This window comes from Neomonachus schauinslandi, chromosome 7 (assembly GCF_002201575.2).
Source record: "Neomonachus schauinslandi chromosome 7, ASM220157v2, whole genome shotgun sequence".
Lineage (NCBI taxonomy): Eukaryota > Metazoa > Chordata > Mammalia > Carnivora > Phocidae > Neomonachus > Neomonachus schauinslandi.
This window is the reverse complement of record NC_058409.1, coordinates 61,858,436-61,875,302: the sequence shown is the minus strand read 5'-3', so window position 1 is coordinate 61,875,302 and position 16,867 is coordinate 61,858,436.

Below are 16,867 nucleotides of genomic sequence, written 5' to 3'. Positions count from 1 at the left end.
ATGAGCAAGACTGGATATATAAATAAAAGAATTGATGAAGATGCTTTTGACTTTTTCCCCTCACAAATTCCTTTTATTCTTCAAGACCTAGTTTTAATTTCCTGCATAGGCAATTTCCCTCCTGTGGCACTTTACACCTCTCTTCCTTTACTTGTTCTATCCCATAATGGTGTGAATTGACTGAATTCCCACTGAATTAGACATTCTCATGCCCCCTCCCTCCCAGGTGCCTAGTAATAGCACATAGTAGGCATTCCACATGTGCTTAAAACAATGAGGATGGGTAGCACAAATGAAAATTGTGCACCCAAGAGTTGTTTTTCAACTGATGCCTTATATACAATTTGCTTAGAAGTAGGAATTCACAGCTAATAAGCTTAGGAGAATGTTGTATATGAGAAGAAACTTTGCTTGGGATGTGTTAAAATCTGGTGTGATGGTGGTTACCTAATTCTATTTGTAATTCTCTCAATTTTGTGTTGTATCTTTGGAAATTATGGTATTAGGTATATACCAAATTGGAATCATTACACATTTCTGGTGAAAAAAAAAATGCATCATCATATAGTGATGTCTAGAAGTCAAAGTTCAGTCAGGAAAACAGAAACCACAAGAAAGGGTTCAAACAGAGGGAATCTAAAACCCAGAAGTAACCTCCACAGGAGGATCTGTCCAGTCAAAGCTTCACTTCAACTAACAGGGAAAAGAGGTCCAGGGGGGGTGGGGGGGACAGACAGTCTGATGCACAAAGAGAGAGGGGTTTCAACACTGACTTCCCTTACTATCCCACCTCTTCCCTTCCTGCTAATGCCACCCTTTGATTAGGAGCCTGTAAGGGCCAGAACCCTGTATCAATGGGCACAGCCAGGGAGAGTGAGGAGTGGATCCAAGTGAAAACAGGCCAGATTCAAGTGCATCCTCCTTATTTCTAGTGAAAACTGTAAAGCATATCTTATCAATATTAAATCTTTCTTTTGGTAAAGTTTTGTTTGGCATAACTTTTTCTACCATTTTACTTTTAATTTTTTAAATCTTGTTTTAATATAGATTTTGGTAAACTATATATCACTGGATTTGTATATTTTATTCTTTCTCTCAATTTTTTTTGGTAACTAGAACATTTTTATTTTTTGCAATATTTGGATTTATTTCATCACTTTCATGTGCTTCCTGTATACTCTGCCTTTCTGTGCATTTATTTTCTCTATTTCTGCCTTCTTTTACACTGAATAATTTTAACATTCTATAGTTTTCCTCAACTACATTAGGAGTTATATATTCTATTCATTTATTGGTTACCATAGAAAATTTAATTTTATTTTTTTTAAGAATTCTTTTTTTTAAATTTACATTTTAGTTAGTGAATGTACAGTGCAATATTGGTTCCTGTAGAGAGTAGAATTCAGTGATTTATCAAGTACATGCAACACACAGTGCTCATCACAAGTGTGCTCTTTAATACCCATTCCCCATCTAGCCCATCTCTGACCCACCTCCCTCCATCTACCCTCAGTTTCTTCTCTATCATTTAGTCTCTTTATGGTTTGTTTCCCTCTCTCCTTTTTCCCTTTCCCCCTTCCCTTATGTTCGTCTGTTTTAAATGTTCAAAATTTAAATGTTAATTTACCATTTAAGCTTTGCCCCTCTTATAATGTTCAAAATCTAAAGTCATTTGTCCTTTAATCCTCACCCCTGAAATACAAGGAGCTTAATTTCAGTTGCAATCCCTTTTGATTTATGTACTAGTTATTACATATGTGAGTTTTGCATTATATTTAATCCTACATGCTATTATTATTCTTGTTTTGTTTAGTCAATATTTGTTTAGATATTTCCACATACTCACCAATGCCTTTCTGCTCTTCATTGCTTTATAAATCTCAGACCGAGTTTCATTCTTTCTGAACAATCTATACATGTGTTTTGTTTTTAAATGAAATCTGTTCATGGCAAGCCTGAGGAGTTAAAGGTTTACATTTAATTCATATTTCTACATTCACTTATACATGTTCTTTTCCTCAGGCACCTCCTCCCCTGCCCCCGCTCATTTCCCACAATCATTTATAGTTGAGCAGAACCTAAAGTAATGATTACTGTCATATCTTGCAAGATGCAGCTCATAAATCTTTTTTTTTTTTCTAACTTACATGCTTTCTATTGATGACTGGCTTTATTTATCCCCCATACAGGAGGTAAATAGGACCAGTAAGAAAAAGGAATTTAGTAGCCCTTACAATTTCAAAATCACCAGGGAGGAAAAAAGTCGTCCATCTCTATCATTATAGTGAAAGTATCCTTTTGAGCCTTAGCTGGTGTGAAATCACAGAGCAGAACACTTCACTTAAACACAGGATCCACTGGGATTTTTACATGACAACCCCCAGGACAGAATTGGAAGTCCACTTGAATGAGCGGTTAACTATGGTTCATCTTTCTGGGTAATTGAAGTTGTAACTATAGCTGTGTCTCGGAATAGGTAAAAGGGATAATTTGGGGATTCTGTGTGTTGTCATTTTATATACTTATAATACAGATAGTCTACCACTAACTGAATTATGTTTCACCGTTGTGCCTTTTATCTACCCAGGGAACACACAACAAAGTCTGGAGAGGCAAGGCTACAAGATAATTTAACATATTAGAGCGCCTCTAATCTGGCATGTTTTACTTGGGAGATGGTATCCATCTAATAAAACCAGTAAATGAAAATGTACCTATTACCCTTTATTCTCCATCATCCCTTTCGTGTTTACAAAATGGAAAGGATATTTTGGGGAAAAGTGTACTTTTCATCTTCAGGTAGTTTGGCCTGAGGTGTACAAAATCCTTTCCAAAAGATTTTTGAAAAATCAGATGACACTTTGACATTGGGAGTTTAAAAGCAAAATGTTTACAAGGCAATATATTTGGTTCTTAAAAGAGTGGTAAAGATAATTTAAGTATAAATTAGTATTTATTCACAAACATTTTTAATGATACTGAATTAGTATAGGTTTAGATACTATAAATACTGTAACTTATTTAATTTACTTGTCAAAATGTACTAAGATAGGGGCACCTGGGTGGCTGAGTCGTTAAGCGTCTGCCTTCGGCTCAGGTCATGATCCCAGGGTCCTGGGATCGAGCCCCGCATCGGGCTCCCTGCTGAGCAGGGAGCCTGCTTCTCCTTCTCCCTCTGTCTACCACTCTGCCTACTTGTGCTCTCTCTCTGTCAAATAAATAAATAAAAAAATCTTTAAAAAAAAATGTACTAAGATAAAAAATGTATAATAGTTATGTATTTTAAATTTTATACTTTTTTATATGACAAATATATATTTTAATAGATTTTTTTTGTCTTTAATCTATATTTTGTGGTTTATCCCATTCTTCAATAAATTGTATGATCAAAAAGGTACATCTGGAAGAAAAGAATAAATTATGGACTCCATGGACGGCGGCTATAATCTTCCCTTTTCATGCTCTGACATGTGGCAGAAAGGGTTAAACATCTGATATATTTAATAAAGAAATGCATGTAATTTCATACCAATAATATGACACTTCTGTCATCCTTCGACCTTCATTTTCCATCAATGTCAAAGTTAGTTTTAAGAGTATCTGGTAATAGAGTGGCTTATAACTTACTGCCCCCTCAATTGTTTATCTATACTTGTTTCTTTTTTAGTACCTTACTAGAGTCAGTCTATCAGGGTCCATATCCATGCAGTGACCTGAAATGCTCTTTGAAGTTTAAAGATACGGCTGGCGATACCACGTTAGATAGCAGTAAGAGTCTCACCATCTGTTTGGTCATATTTTTAGTTAGAGTGAAAATGGAGATCTGCCATGAGGAAATACCCTTAATCAGCCCTGTCAGGACCCATTTTGTTATGGTTTAACTTTAGTTTAGAGGCCACTTACCACTTAATACCTTTGAATCATAGCTTCAAGTTCATCCGTGTTATAACTTCAAAAAAATTTAAGTGGTATCTTGCTATCTGATCTGTGCTATATCCCAACATTTTCTGCAAATCCCTAAATAGCTTTATGTTTTTCAAAATTATGTTTTCATATAGATTTTTATTTATTTTCTTTTTAAATTTTTTTCTCTTTTAAATTTTATTATGTTAATCACCATACATCATTAGTTTTTGATGTAGTGTTCCATGATTCATTGTTTGCGTATAACACCCAGTGCTCCATGCAGAACGTGCCCTCTTTAATACCCATCACCAGGCTAACCCATCCCCCCCCCCCCAGAACCCTCAGTTTGTTTCTCAGAGTCCATAGTCTCTCATGGTTCATCTCCCCCTCCGATTTCCCCCCCTTCATTTTTCCCTTACTGCTATCTTTTTCTTCTTCTTTTTTTTTTTTTAACATATAATGTATTATTTGTTTCAGAGGTACAGGTCTGTGATTCAACAGTCTTACACAATTCACAGTGCTCACCATAGCACATACCCTCCCCAATGTCCATCACCAGCCACTCCAACCCTCTCACCCCCCACCACTCCAGCAACCCTCAGTTTGTTTCCTGAGATTAAGAATTCCTCATATCAGTGAGAAGATATGATACATGTCTTTCTCTGACTTATTTTGCTCAGCATGATACACTCCAGTTCCATCCATGTCATTACAAATGGCAAGATTTCGTTCCTTTTGACGGCTGCATAATGTTCCACTGTATATATACACCACATCTTCTTTATCCAAATATTGAGGTTAGGAAAACATAAAAATGTAAAAAAAATATAATTTAGCTTTCTTTCTCTTTTTATATAACAATAAGAGTGATATGTTTTTCCTGTCCTTATTAGTTTCAAAGTTGACCGATGCAGAAAACAGCAGTTTTAAACCTTGTATATCCACTATATCAAGTAAAGCTAGGTGCATCACTCATAATTTATACAGGGTGGATTTTTTTTTTAATCCAGCAGGTATGCACTTTTGATGATATGTGGAGAAGGCCTTGTATGAATTTTTAAAATGCTACTTTTCACTTAAAAATATTCCTTTTTACTTCTCTAGATTAATTTTTTAGTAATTCTATTTCATTTATATATGAATAAGTATCTTTTCTTTAATACTTGTCATTTTACATTTGTGATAACTGTTCATAATAGCCCCCAGTATACTGTTATCTCAAAAGTTATCTGAGTTTAGTGGAGCAAGATTTTTCAGAATATTGGGGTTCTGCAAAATTTATACCCTCTATGTAGTACTTCTATCATTGTTCATAAATTGCTGTAGATTCCAAACTAAATTCCCACCTTTCTGAGAATTTTACTGCTTTTGGCACATTTAAAAAAATAATTCCAGTTCATTTAAATGTTGTCCTTCAGGATACAATGTGATCTATTTGTTTCTCAGGCAAAATCTCACTCACTGTTTTTTCTACATAATGGATGTCCAGACAGACATATGATGGTCCTGTTAAGTGACAACTATGTTAAATTTCAGCTTTTTGTCATTTAGATATATATTTGTTGGGTTTTTGCAACCACATTTGTAAGTTTGTCAGAAAAATGAATACAAAAGTTTACATAAGATTCTAGGAGCAAGGGATGCATAAGAATTTATCTAAATTTTTGTCGCAGTAAGCTGTCATCAACACTTGAGAAGCAGTGTTTGATTTATTTTCGTATGGGCTCTTTTTTACATTTTCCTATTCCACTTTGTTTTCCTCCTTTAATGATCTTTACCTCTCTCCAAATTTCCTTGTCAAGTGAAAAGAACATCTTGTAATATTTATAATGGGTGGCTAGTTTGTACTGTTTGAGATGACCAACAATCTTGAAGCAATTTCATGGAGAATAAGTGTTGTGGAATTCTTTTTTCAACCAGCCAGAAATGACATTAAGATCAGAATCACAAAAAGTGTCTCAGAGAATAGTTGTCCATCACTTCATAATATTAACCAATTTTCTAGAATATTCTTATGCTCTAAAAAGAAGTTAAACTTTTTAACATATGGGGAATGAGTATGTTAATTTTGTCTAAGTAATGAGGCAGCACAAATAAACTTCTCCCACATCTCAGTGGTTTACAACAACCAAAGTTTATTTCTCCCTCAAGTAATATGCCCATCATGTGTCATCTGTGGCCCTGCTCCCTGACTTCATGTCTTCACTCTGACACTTAGACGGGAGAAGAAATCCTGCCATCAGTCTTGTGTCAGAGGGAAAACATCATGTGAAGCACATGTCAGTTCTTTGAACTTCCATCCAGAAGTGGCACTCATCGTTCCCTCTTAGATTTTCTCACCAAAGCAAACCACAATTCTACCAATGCCACAGAGAATATTCTTTTCTATATGGTTTTTACAATTGTGAAATAATTTTATTTTGGTTCTTTATGTGAAGTGATCAGAAACTTTTCAATAAAGCTTTACCAGTTTCAGCAGAAGAACAGTAATGTGAGTTCAAACCCAAATGGTCTAAGCAGAGAAATTTTAGATCATTTGACAATCAGTCAATAAATATCTGATGAATGAATGAGTGCATAAATATCAAGCCAATTGTGTTTCTTCAGAATATCATGTGTAAAAAGGAAGAAATTCTGGTTGTTGTGCTCTCTGCTTCCTGCTTCCCTCCCTCTTCTTCTCAATCTCACACTCATGTCCTATTATGGATACATTCTAAATAGGCTTAGATTCATAATAGATATAGGAATGTTAATGAATATTCAAAAATCAGTATTCCCAATAAACCAAGAGCATAAATTATATACCTATTCTAACAAAGCCAAAGCCTTTGAGATTTATAATCCATTTCTAAGTTATATTGGTTTGCAGGTATTTAATATTTTGGTGGCTTCTACAAGCTAAATGAAATCTCTGATTACTCTAAGTTTTTACTATCCTCTCATGCTCAGCAAATGTTATTCCTGAGTTTACTTCTGCAGCCATAAATAACCAATGCTGTCTTTTTTTCTTTATTTGACTGTTGAAGGTATTCCATGACAATCTTGTTTTATAAAGATAAGTGTTATATTACAAAATGAATGTGTACAGTAATGACAATTCACTGAACCTAAGTATTTAGAAACAGTTACAGCATATTTTTCCTTGTTTATCCCAAGCTCCTTTTCAGTTGTTTGCTCCTCAGGTTTTAAACCCCTCAACCTATCCCCTCGTCTCTCTAGACTTCCTTCTGTAATACCTCGCCAAGACTAGGTGGCTCTCACCAACTAATAATTTAGTGTGCCCCCACAGTATTTTCTAATATTGTTTTGTTTTCTTCTTTGAAATTGCTGTCATTAGAATACTTATGAAATAATTCATAGTCCTATATTAAAGACTGATAGATTAATAATCTATAATAAGGTATGGTATGTGGATTATGGGGTAGAAAACTTGTACCAGTATGTGGACTTTAAGATTTTATCATGGACGAAAGCCTATGGGGTTAAGGCTCAGAACAATGCCAGTGATTTGTTACAGAATATTTTATAGTTAAATGGCACAAGTGGAAATGATGAGTCATTCATAGGTTTTAATCATAGGTAATCATTAATGAGTATTAAACATGTGATATTATGAAATACATGTGTAATCCCAAATCATTGTTACATAGGAATTTTTTTCTTTTCAGAAACTGAAAATACATCAGAATAATGACAGAATCTCACTTGCCATATTAAATATCTAAATTTTATTATAAAAATAGTATTTTATGAAATAGGTCCTTTTTATTTAATATTATTTTGTTATATCAAGATGAAGAATTTAGGAATAACTAATCATTGAGCTGTTAGTCTACTGCATTAAGGAAAATTGGCCATAAACTTCATCTGTTTATATTCACATGATTAGTAATATAAAGAGAGCCAGAGGACCTTAGAAGTTAGCTTTCATTGCCTTTATTGGACACAATAAAATCTACTCATGTTTCAGAGTTTGGCCTGTAAGGCTGGGACACCAGTGCCTCACTCACTTATTCCAAGTCCTGGGCATGAGAACACCAAACAAAACAAAACAAAACAAACAAAAACCTGACATAATCAAGATAAATGTGTTAACACATTTTGAAAAATCAAATTTAATGCAAAGACACCCATGATTGATAGAATATCAAAATTTTAAATAAAGGCAGGATCGGTAGAGTAGATCATAGGGAAGAGTTTTTAAACTGGGCTCTACAAGGTGAGCTTCAGGCAGCCTGTAGACTAAATTTTATGAAAATGTGGAAATGTACGTATTTGTGTATATATTCACCTATTTGTCTTGCTAAATAGTGTGTGGGTTCCCTCACATTTATAGGGTACCCCCTCCTCCTGAAAAGTTTAAATATGACCTATCTTCATGCTGTTATTTATAGGAGCATCAAATATGAAAGTGAGTCAGCACAAAAAGTATAAAAACAGGAGTATAATTCTTGCCCAAGATCTAAAATTTACCAGCAATGTTACTAAATGTTTGGGGAAGAAAGTGTAGATATGAAACATGAGCTCTAAAGCAAAGCAGTATGGATTTAGATCTTGAACTCACTACTAACTAGCTCTATGACCTTGGGAAAGTTATTTAATCTTTCTGCCTCCATTTCTTTAATTGTAAAATGAGTGTAATTATAGTGCCTATCTCATAATATTTCTGTGAAGAGTAAATAAGGGAATATATGTAAAGCTTGTGAAGTGCCTAACATACTATATGCATCATTTGAGTGTTTTATTTGTGATTCCTGTCATTACTATTTAAGGAAGGAAGTACACCATGCAATTAATGGTTTTCACAAAATTCTATGAAAAATTACTATGCCCACTTCTTGAAGAACAAAGTACCTTAATCCCTCATAATGGCTTAGCAACATTACATACAGTTCAAAAGTATTTTCATTTACTCTGGTGTTGGTAGATCCAGTGATTAACATTGTTTGAAGTACGGAACAGTAATGAAACTACATCCCTTTTTAAATATTTTAATTTAGATTTCCTTAATCAGTCTGGACTTCACCCTAATTATTTCAAATTATAAGTCTGTGTTATTTAAGAAATTCATGATGTATGGGTACAATGCACATCTATATTGTTTTTAACTAACGAGGACAAAATATATAATTGAAAAAGTTCCAAGTTCTTTCAGTAGTTCAAACACAAATATATAATTGTATCCATTGTGAAATCACTGATCTAGCAACTGAAGTAAAGTATATATTGAGAATATTTTCTTTTCACATGGTTGAGAGTGGAGAAGTTACCTAACAAGGGATGACTACTTGCTATTACTGACTAATTTTAGTATATTAACTGAAATGCATTAATGCTAACCTTTGAACTGTGAAATCACTGTCTATTCTCTGTGACCTGAAGTTATCCTGTTTTAAATCCATTAAATAAAATTATGTGACACTAAGCTTAATTAATCAGGCCTACCCAGCAGCAGAAACCAGACATATAAACGGAATATTGATCTTCAAGAGGGCTGTTGCCTTACAAGTATAATGAAATTAGACACAGGTATATTTTGCAAGCAATGGTAGGATAATTATCAGTAATAAACCCAGGGCTTGTAGTTAATTAAATTCATTACAGAAGAGTGTGTCACTAAAATGTTACCACGCACTTAAAACCTATTTTAGAAGAACAAATCATAATCTCCTTTATTTGCCTATGTGTGACAAAATAAGTGGATAAAGACATTGGCAACTGATAAGAGCTTTATTTTAATGACTGCTATCTTAGATTTCTTTTCCATCTCACTATAGCCATGCTGACTGACATCAGTAACTGATTATAAAGCATTAGTGATCTTTGCTGAAGAAATTTTTGTTATTTCACATAATTTGTTTTCTAAGCCAAACCTAAAGGGCATATTACTTTTTCTTTTTCCTGATCCTTCATTTTCCAACATAAACATTTCCACTAGCCAAATATCATTTGTCTTATTCATAATTTATTTTTCTTGGAATTAATATCTACTTGAAACTGACAAGGATCTTAGAAAAACACATTTAATTGCTTAATTTATTTACTCTGTAGAAAGTGCACATATGTTGTTTACCTTCTGGTTTCTAAGGCTAAACCACAGTTGCTGCAGTTCATTAATATCTTCTCTGCTGGTACTGATCACTTTTTACTAACTTAAAAAAAAAATTAAACACTGAAAAGTCTCTTTAGTAATAGAATAGCTCACTTTTAAAAGCTATTCTCCCAATAGCACTGGACCGCATGAATTGACGAAGATTTCCTTTGAATGTTTCTTCAGTTTAGCTTCGCGTTTCCTGACAACTTTCCAAAATAATACATCTGTGAATTTTTTAATAATGTGCAATGACTTGTTGCTTCACCTTTGTCACTCACCAGCTCCCATAGTAGGGACGTCTGTCTCTAATGCTTTCGATTTAGCAATTACAAATATGGTCAAACTATGTGCCATGTACTCCTAGAATATGCAATGCCCATGGTTGCTGTGTAGAATTGTGCTTATTATGTATTGGACAATTCCAGAAGAGGCCACTAGCTAGTTTGTGTTTTGAATGGTAGTGAGGTGTTCATGCACAGCAACCTCCAGTCACTTGTTTTTTAATTTTTAAGTTTTTAGCTCTATAATTTGAAATAGACATTCCACATTCTTTGTGGATTCTGTGTTTGCAAATTCATCCACTCAGTATTTTTATTGTATATATTTAAGGTGTACAACCTGATGATTTGGTATCTGTATACACTGTGAAGTAATCACCACACTCAAGATAATTAACATTTCCATTACTTCTTGTGTATGACTGTGTGGTGAGATCACTTAGGATTTACCCTTTAAAGATATTTCAAGTATACTTTACAATATTGTTACCTATAGTCACTATGCTATGCCTTAGATCTATGGAACTTATTCCTGCCCAGCTAAAACTTTGTATCTCTTAACCAACATCTCCCCATAGGCCCAGGTAATGATCATTTTTCTCTTTTTAACATTATTTGCAACCTCAAAATCAATACTCACAGTTCTTGATCATTTGCGGACATGCACAGAGTAAAAAAGTCTTTGAGTCCTCAAATGCACGTTCCCAGCTGAAGCTGAACAAGGTGACACTCTACCTTCTTGTTTGAGCTCTCATACTCGAGTGTCCTTTTATGGTCTATTTAGTGCTATTTTTTTTTTTGCATTTTTGAACTTTTTGCTAGTGATTTTATTGTTTAAACTGCCCCCCCAAGTGTAGTGTGCTGAAATACTATCTAGTGTTCCTAAGCACAAGAATATCATGATGTGACTTAGAGAGAAAATATGTTGTGTTAGATTAGCTTGGTTCAGGCATGAGTTATAATGCTAGTGGCCCTGAGTTCAGTGGTAATCAACAATGCGGTACATTAAAAAAAAAGAGAGAGAGAGAGAAAATTTTGCTAATATGTATGTGAAGATGTGAAGCTGCGCTGGGAAGTAACGTCTTTAGTTACACGTAACATCTGTTGTGTGTGATGAAGGTATGAAAAAGATGGAAAAGTGGCTACATTTGTAGATTCATGAAATGATGAATGATTAAAAAATATAATAGACAGCACTGTTCTAAAGCTAAAAGACAAAGGAATTCATGGCTGTGTTACCCTGCATCAGGAAATCGTTAAACCCTTCTAAGCTAGTATTTTATGATAAAGAAATACTTTATATAATTAATTATTTTAAAGAAATACATATTAAATAAGGTGTATTTAAACAGGAATATACATAAAACAAGGTTATGTACTAATCACTTGTGAAATGTGACCAGAAGCTAACAGGAGCCTAACCTTGGTTTTCCTCCAGAGACATTGGTTCAGTATTTGCTTATTTAAAGCTCAGGGTGACTTTATAGAACATAACTATCAGGAATAATGACGGTGGAATGTAATTATAGATTCACAGGAAGTTGCAAAGATAGTACAGAGAGGGCCTTCACCCAGTTTCCCCCCAGTGGTTACATCTTATATTTACATAACTAGAATACAATATCAAAACCAAGAGGTTGACATTGGTACAATGTGTGTGTATATAGTTCTATGTCATTTTTTATCACATGTATAGAGAAGGATGTGGAAGTCTCCTACTTTAATTGTGGATTTGTCTAATTCTCACTTAAATTTTATCATTTTTCACTGGGCGTTGTATGTAAGTGATGAATCACTAAATTCTACACCTGAAACTAATATTACACTGTATGTTAACTAACTGAAATTTCTTCTTCTTTTTTTTTTTGTATATACATATTTAATATTGTCATATCTTCTTGGTGGATTAACCCTTCAATAATTATGTAATAGCCCTCTTTCCTTCTTATATGAAGTCTATTTTACCTGATATTAATGTAGCCACTCTTGCTCCTTTTGACTGTTGTTTGCATATTATATCTTTTCATCATTTTCTTTCAACCTACAAATCTCATTATATTTCAACTGAGTTTCTAAAGACAGCATATAGTTTAGTCATGATTTTTTTTATCCACTCTGCCAACCACTGTCTTTTAATTTATATTTTTAGATTCTTTTTTTTAAAGATTTTATTTATTTATTTGACAGAGAGAGACACAGCGAGAGAGGGAACACAAGCAAGGGGAATGGGAGAGGGAGAAGCAGGCTCCCTGCTGAGCAGAGAGCCCGATTCGGGGCTTGATCCCAGGACCTTGGGATCATGACCTGAGCAGAAGGCAGACGCTTAACAACTGAGCCATCCAGGTGCCCCTATATTTTTAGATTCCTTATACATAATGTCACTGTTGATATAAGGCTTGCATTTACCTTTTTATTGTTATTATCTTTCTTTTTAAAAATTTCACTGCTTTCTTTTCTCTGCATTAATGTAGGTTACTTAAACATTTTTTTAGAACTCCATTTTCATTTATCTCTAATGTTTTTGAATATCTCTTTGTATAGCTTTTCTTTTCTTTTCTTTTAAAGATTTTATTTATTTATTTGAGAGAGAAAGAATGAGAGACAGAGAGCGTGAGAGGGAAGAGGATCAGAGGGAGAAGCAGACTCCCCGCTGAGCGGGGAGCCCGACGCGGGACTCAATCCTGGGACTCCAGGATCATGACCTGAGCTGAAGGCAGTCGCCCAACCAACTGAGCCACCCAGGCGCCCCTGTATAGCTTTTCAATTGGCCAGCCCAGGAATAACATTTGATACATATATATAAAACTTATATATATAACGTATCAAGCCTACTGATGTCAGCACTCTACCAGATTATTTGCAGTGTTGAAACATTACCTCTCTTTACATCTATTTACCCTCCCCCACTTTTAATATAATTGAAATATTGTGTCTGCATACATTGAGAAATAAATGAGATAGGATTATAATTTTTGCTTTAATTTCAAACATAATTTAAAAAACTGTAGAAAGGAAAGTCTTTTATATTTACTAGTATTTTTTCTCTGTTCATGGTAGTTCTTTGCTTCTGATGTTCATATTTTCTTTCTGTTATCATTCTATTTCTGTTTAGAGAACTTCGTTTAGCCATTATTTCAGGGTACATGTACTTGTGAGAAATTCTCTTAGTTTTCCCACATCTTAGAAGGTCTTGATTTCTTCTTCATTTGTGTAGAATATAGAATTCCAGGTTCAGAGTTCTTTTCTTTCATCACTTGAAAAAATATTGTGTCACTTCTTAGGACATGTCCCTTCTGCTGAGAAATCCACCATCATTTCAAGTTTTTTCTCCTTTAAGGAATGTATCATTTCTCTCTGGCTGTTTTCAAGATTATTTTTTTCATTGTCTTTAATTTTCATAAGTTTGACTGTTTGTGTCTTGGTATGAATTTTCTTGGGTGTAATTATTCTATTTGAGGTTTACTTATCTTCCTAAATTTCTAATTTTAGTTTATTCACCAAATTGGATACTTTTTCTATCATTATTTCCAAAAATGGTTTTTCAACTATTTTTCTCTTTTTCCTTATAAAAGGAGGAACTCCAATGTCATGATTGCCAGACTTTTTGTTATAGTCCCACATGTCCTGGAGACTCTCTTCATTTTTTTTTTTTTCCATTTCATTTTCTTGTCATTGTTCACATTGGGTAATATCCATTGTTCAATTTTTAAGTTCACTGATTCTTTCTACATTCTCTCCATTCTGCTAGTGAACTCATTCATTGGTTTTCCTATTGTATTATACACTTCCGGGTTTCTGTTTGGCTCTTTGTAATTTTTTTTCTTTGCTGAGAATTTCTATTTTTTAATTTTTTCCAGTGTATTTCATAAATGTTTGTTGTAGCATTTTTATGATTCACACCTTAAAATAATTGTCAGGTAATTCCAACATCTCTGCCATCTTGATGCTGGCATCTATTGATTATCTTTTCTCATCCAGTTTGAGATCTCCTTTGTTCTAAGTATGATGAGGTTTTTTGTTTTTTTTTTTAATTGAAATTTGGACATAAGACTCAGGCTTTTATTTAAATTTTGTTTTAGCAGGCACATACCAAGAGTACAGGAGAACATATCTATCAATCTGTCTACCTGTCTAGCTAGCTATGGTAGAACTTCTTTATGTAGTGATGAAGTATGAACATTTTAGTACGTAATCAACTGTTCTTCTGTTCCTTTTTTTTTTAAAGACTTCATGTTTTTCCATCAAATAAATGTACCAAAAATCATTTCTCTAAATACTAGTGTTTAAGAGTTTGAGTATTTACATTTCTGGTTATAAAAGCAGTGTTTTGGTATACATCTTTGGTTCTGATTCTAAGATGGTATAATTCCACTCCACTCAATCTCTCTCACAGATTCTGTACACAAAATATAGAGCATCTAGTTAAGTTTTAATTTCAGATAAACAACATTTTTTTTTTAAGTAAAAGTATGCTCCTTACAGTATTTTGGACAAACTTATCATAACAAAATAGTTGTTGTTTCTTTGAAATTAAAATTTAACTTGATACCTTGTATTTTGTGTTTTTTTTGTGCTGACTATCAAAACCAAAATGAAATGTGTAGAGCAACTATCTGGCAGTTCTGAAAAGTAAATGGCAGAAGATAAATTAGGAAAGGAAACCAGAACACAAAGTACAAACAAAAGAGCGGTGCATTTTCTATATGTCTTTTCCTCCCTTGTATCTTCCATTCCAGACTCAAAAGTAGTGCCTAAAGAATTCCTCACAAAAACAAACTCCCTGGTATGGTTCTTCCAAATTATTCTGAGCATCTTAAATTTAAATGACTTCTAAATATGTTATTCTTTGCCTGATGACTCAAACCACTATTTAATCAACATTCCCTTTAATATTTCTAAGAATTCTGTTAGAAGCAACAGGGGATAGCCTCATTTTCTGCACCTCCTGCTCGAAATGCCTTTCAGCACTTCCAGATGTCTTCCTCATCCCCATTCTCATAGTTGTCACTCTGTTATTCCTTGGGGTGAGCAAATGCCACATCTTCTGGGGTAGATAAATAAGTTAGATTGGACTGACTGCTTTCAGGCAGTCCCTCAAAAAGTTTTTTAAAAATTAAAAAAAAAAAAACCTAGACTAAACTATTTGAACTTAATTAAAACCCATGACCAGGACTAGCACTAGCACCTGCATGAACCTGAAAATATAAATAACTCTTTACATTTTGCACCCCGGTCACCCCACTTGTCTCACCATAGTCCCACCCCTGTTGGAATGCTATGGCTTATGAACCAGTCAGAAGGCCCATTAAGAGTAACTTTAAACCTATGATCCCTAATGATATAGGTACCAATACTTATAAAACAAACAAACAAAATATCACAATTTCTTCCTTGGGCGTGATGTCATCATGTGTTCCTTCGAGATTGCACTCTGGGAGCCAGGCATTAATTTGTCTCCCTCTCCAAAACAAGATGATATACACCTTAGGGGTGTTCATAAAAGACCTCCTGATTCTTAAGGAAATACTAATAGAGCACTCTGGATATCTCTCCAAAATGATACTTAAGAAAGTTCCCAGAGGGATAACTGAATCATATACATCCACCCTGTGAGCAGTTTTCCCTACAAGAGCAGTGTTGAAGTTGATAAGGTGGTATGAAATATGTCCTTGACTTCAGCTGTGTTTATCAGTGGCATTACCTCAGCACTGAAAGTCATTCATATCAGCCTCAACTCACTGGTCAGTGTTGTTATGAATGATAGAATTTACCTTGTTTCCCCTTTATGGGCCAAAACAGTCTGTGCAATAGTTAATACATTCTACTGTACCTAGATTGATGCATTAGGTCAAGTAGAAAGGTCAATACAGAAATTTAAGACAACTGTGATGGTTTATGGGCTTTGTTTGCCTGGTTGGCTCTAAGACTTCTGAGAAGCATGATTGAGGTCAGTACTGAAGACTGGTATTAACCTGCTTCTTGGAGTCCTCTTGATAGTAGCCTTAATTACTGTATAAGGCCAATTAAATTAACCTCTATACTTCGCATTAATCAGAGTGACCAACAGAGGGATGTATCATGAGAAAACTTGACAGAAGCTGAGATATTGAAATGAGGGATGGCTATTGTTGGAAACAGTTGTCTGTGGGTCTTTTGTGTTTTTATATTTTGTGAGCAGAGATATTGTTTCAGAATATCTCTTCAAGAATACTTGTATACTGAACAGCCTTTGAAGACAAATACAGTGTATCTATCCAGAGTAGAAGACAGGTTTACTTATTCCAGTGTGATAAAATACTATCTCCATCCTGGGAAGTGTGCTTTTGGCTATTATAAAAATGTGAATTCCCCATCTCTTAGTTTTTCAGCAACAGTGCAAACCCAGTGTGTGTGCAGCATCCATCTGGGCTCTTCATGTAGCCTGTATGGAATTTGAGAGGAAAGGGGAACAGGTGTGAATATAAAGTTCATGCTGCTTGCTGTGTCATGAGGCAAAATCTTGGACACTTCATCATCCTTGACATCGCAAAGAGTTTAGAATGTGTATTGTAATCTCTAAAGCAACCAGTGGAAAAAAAAAACACAAAAA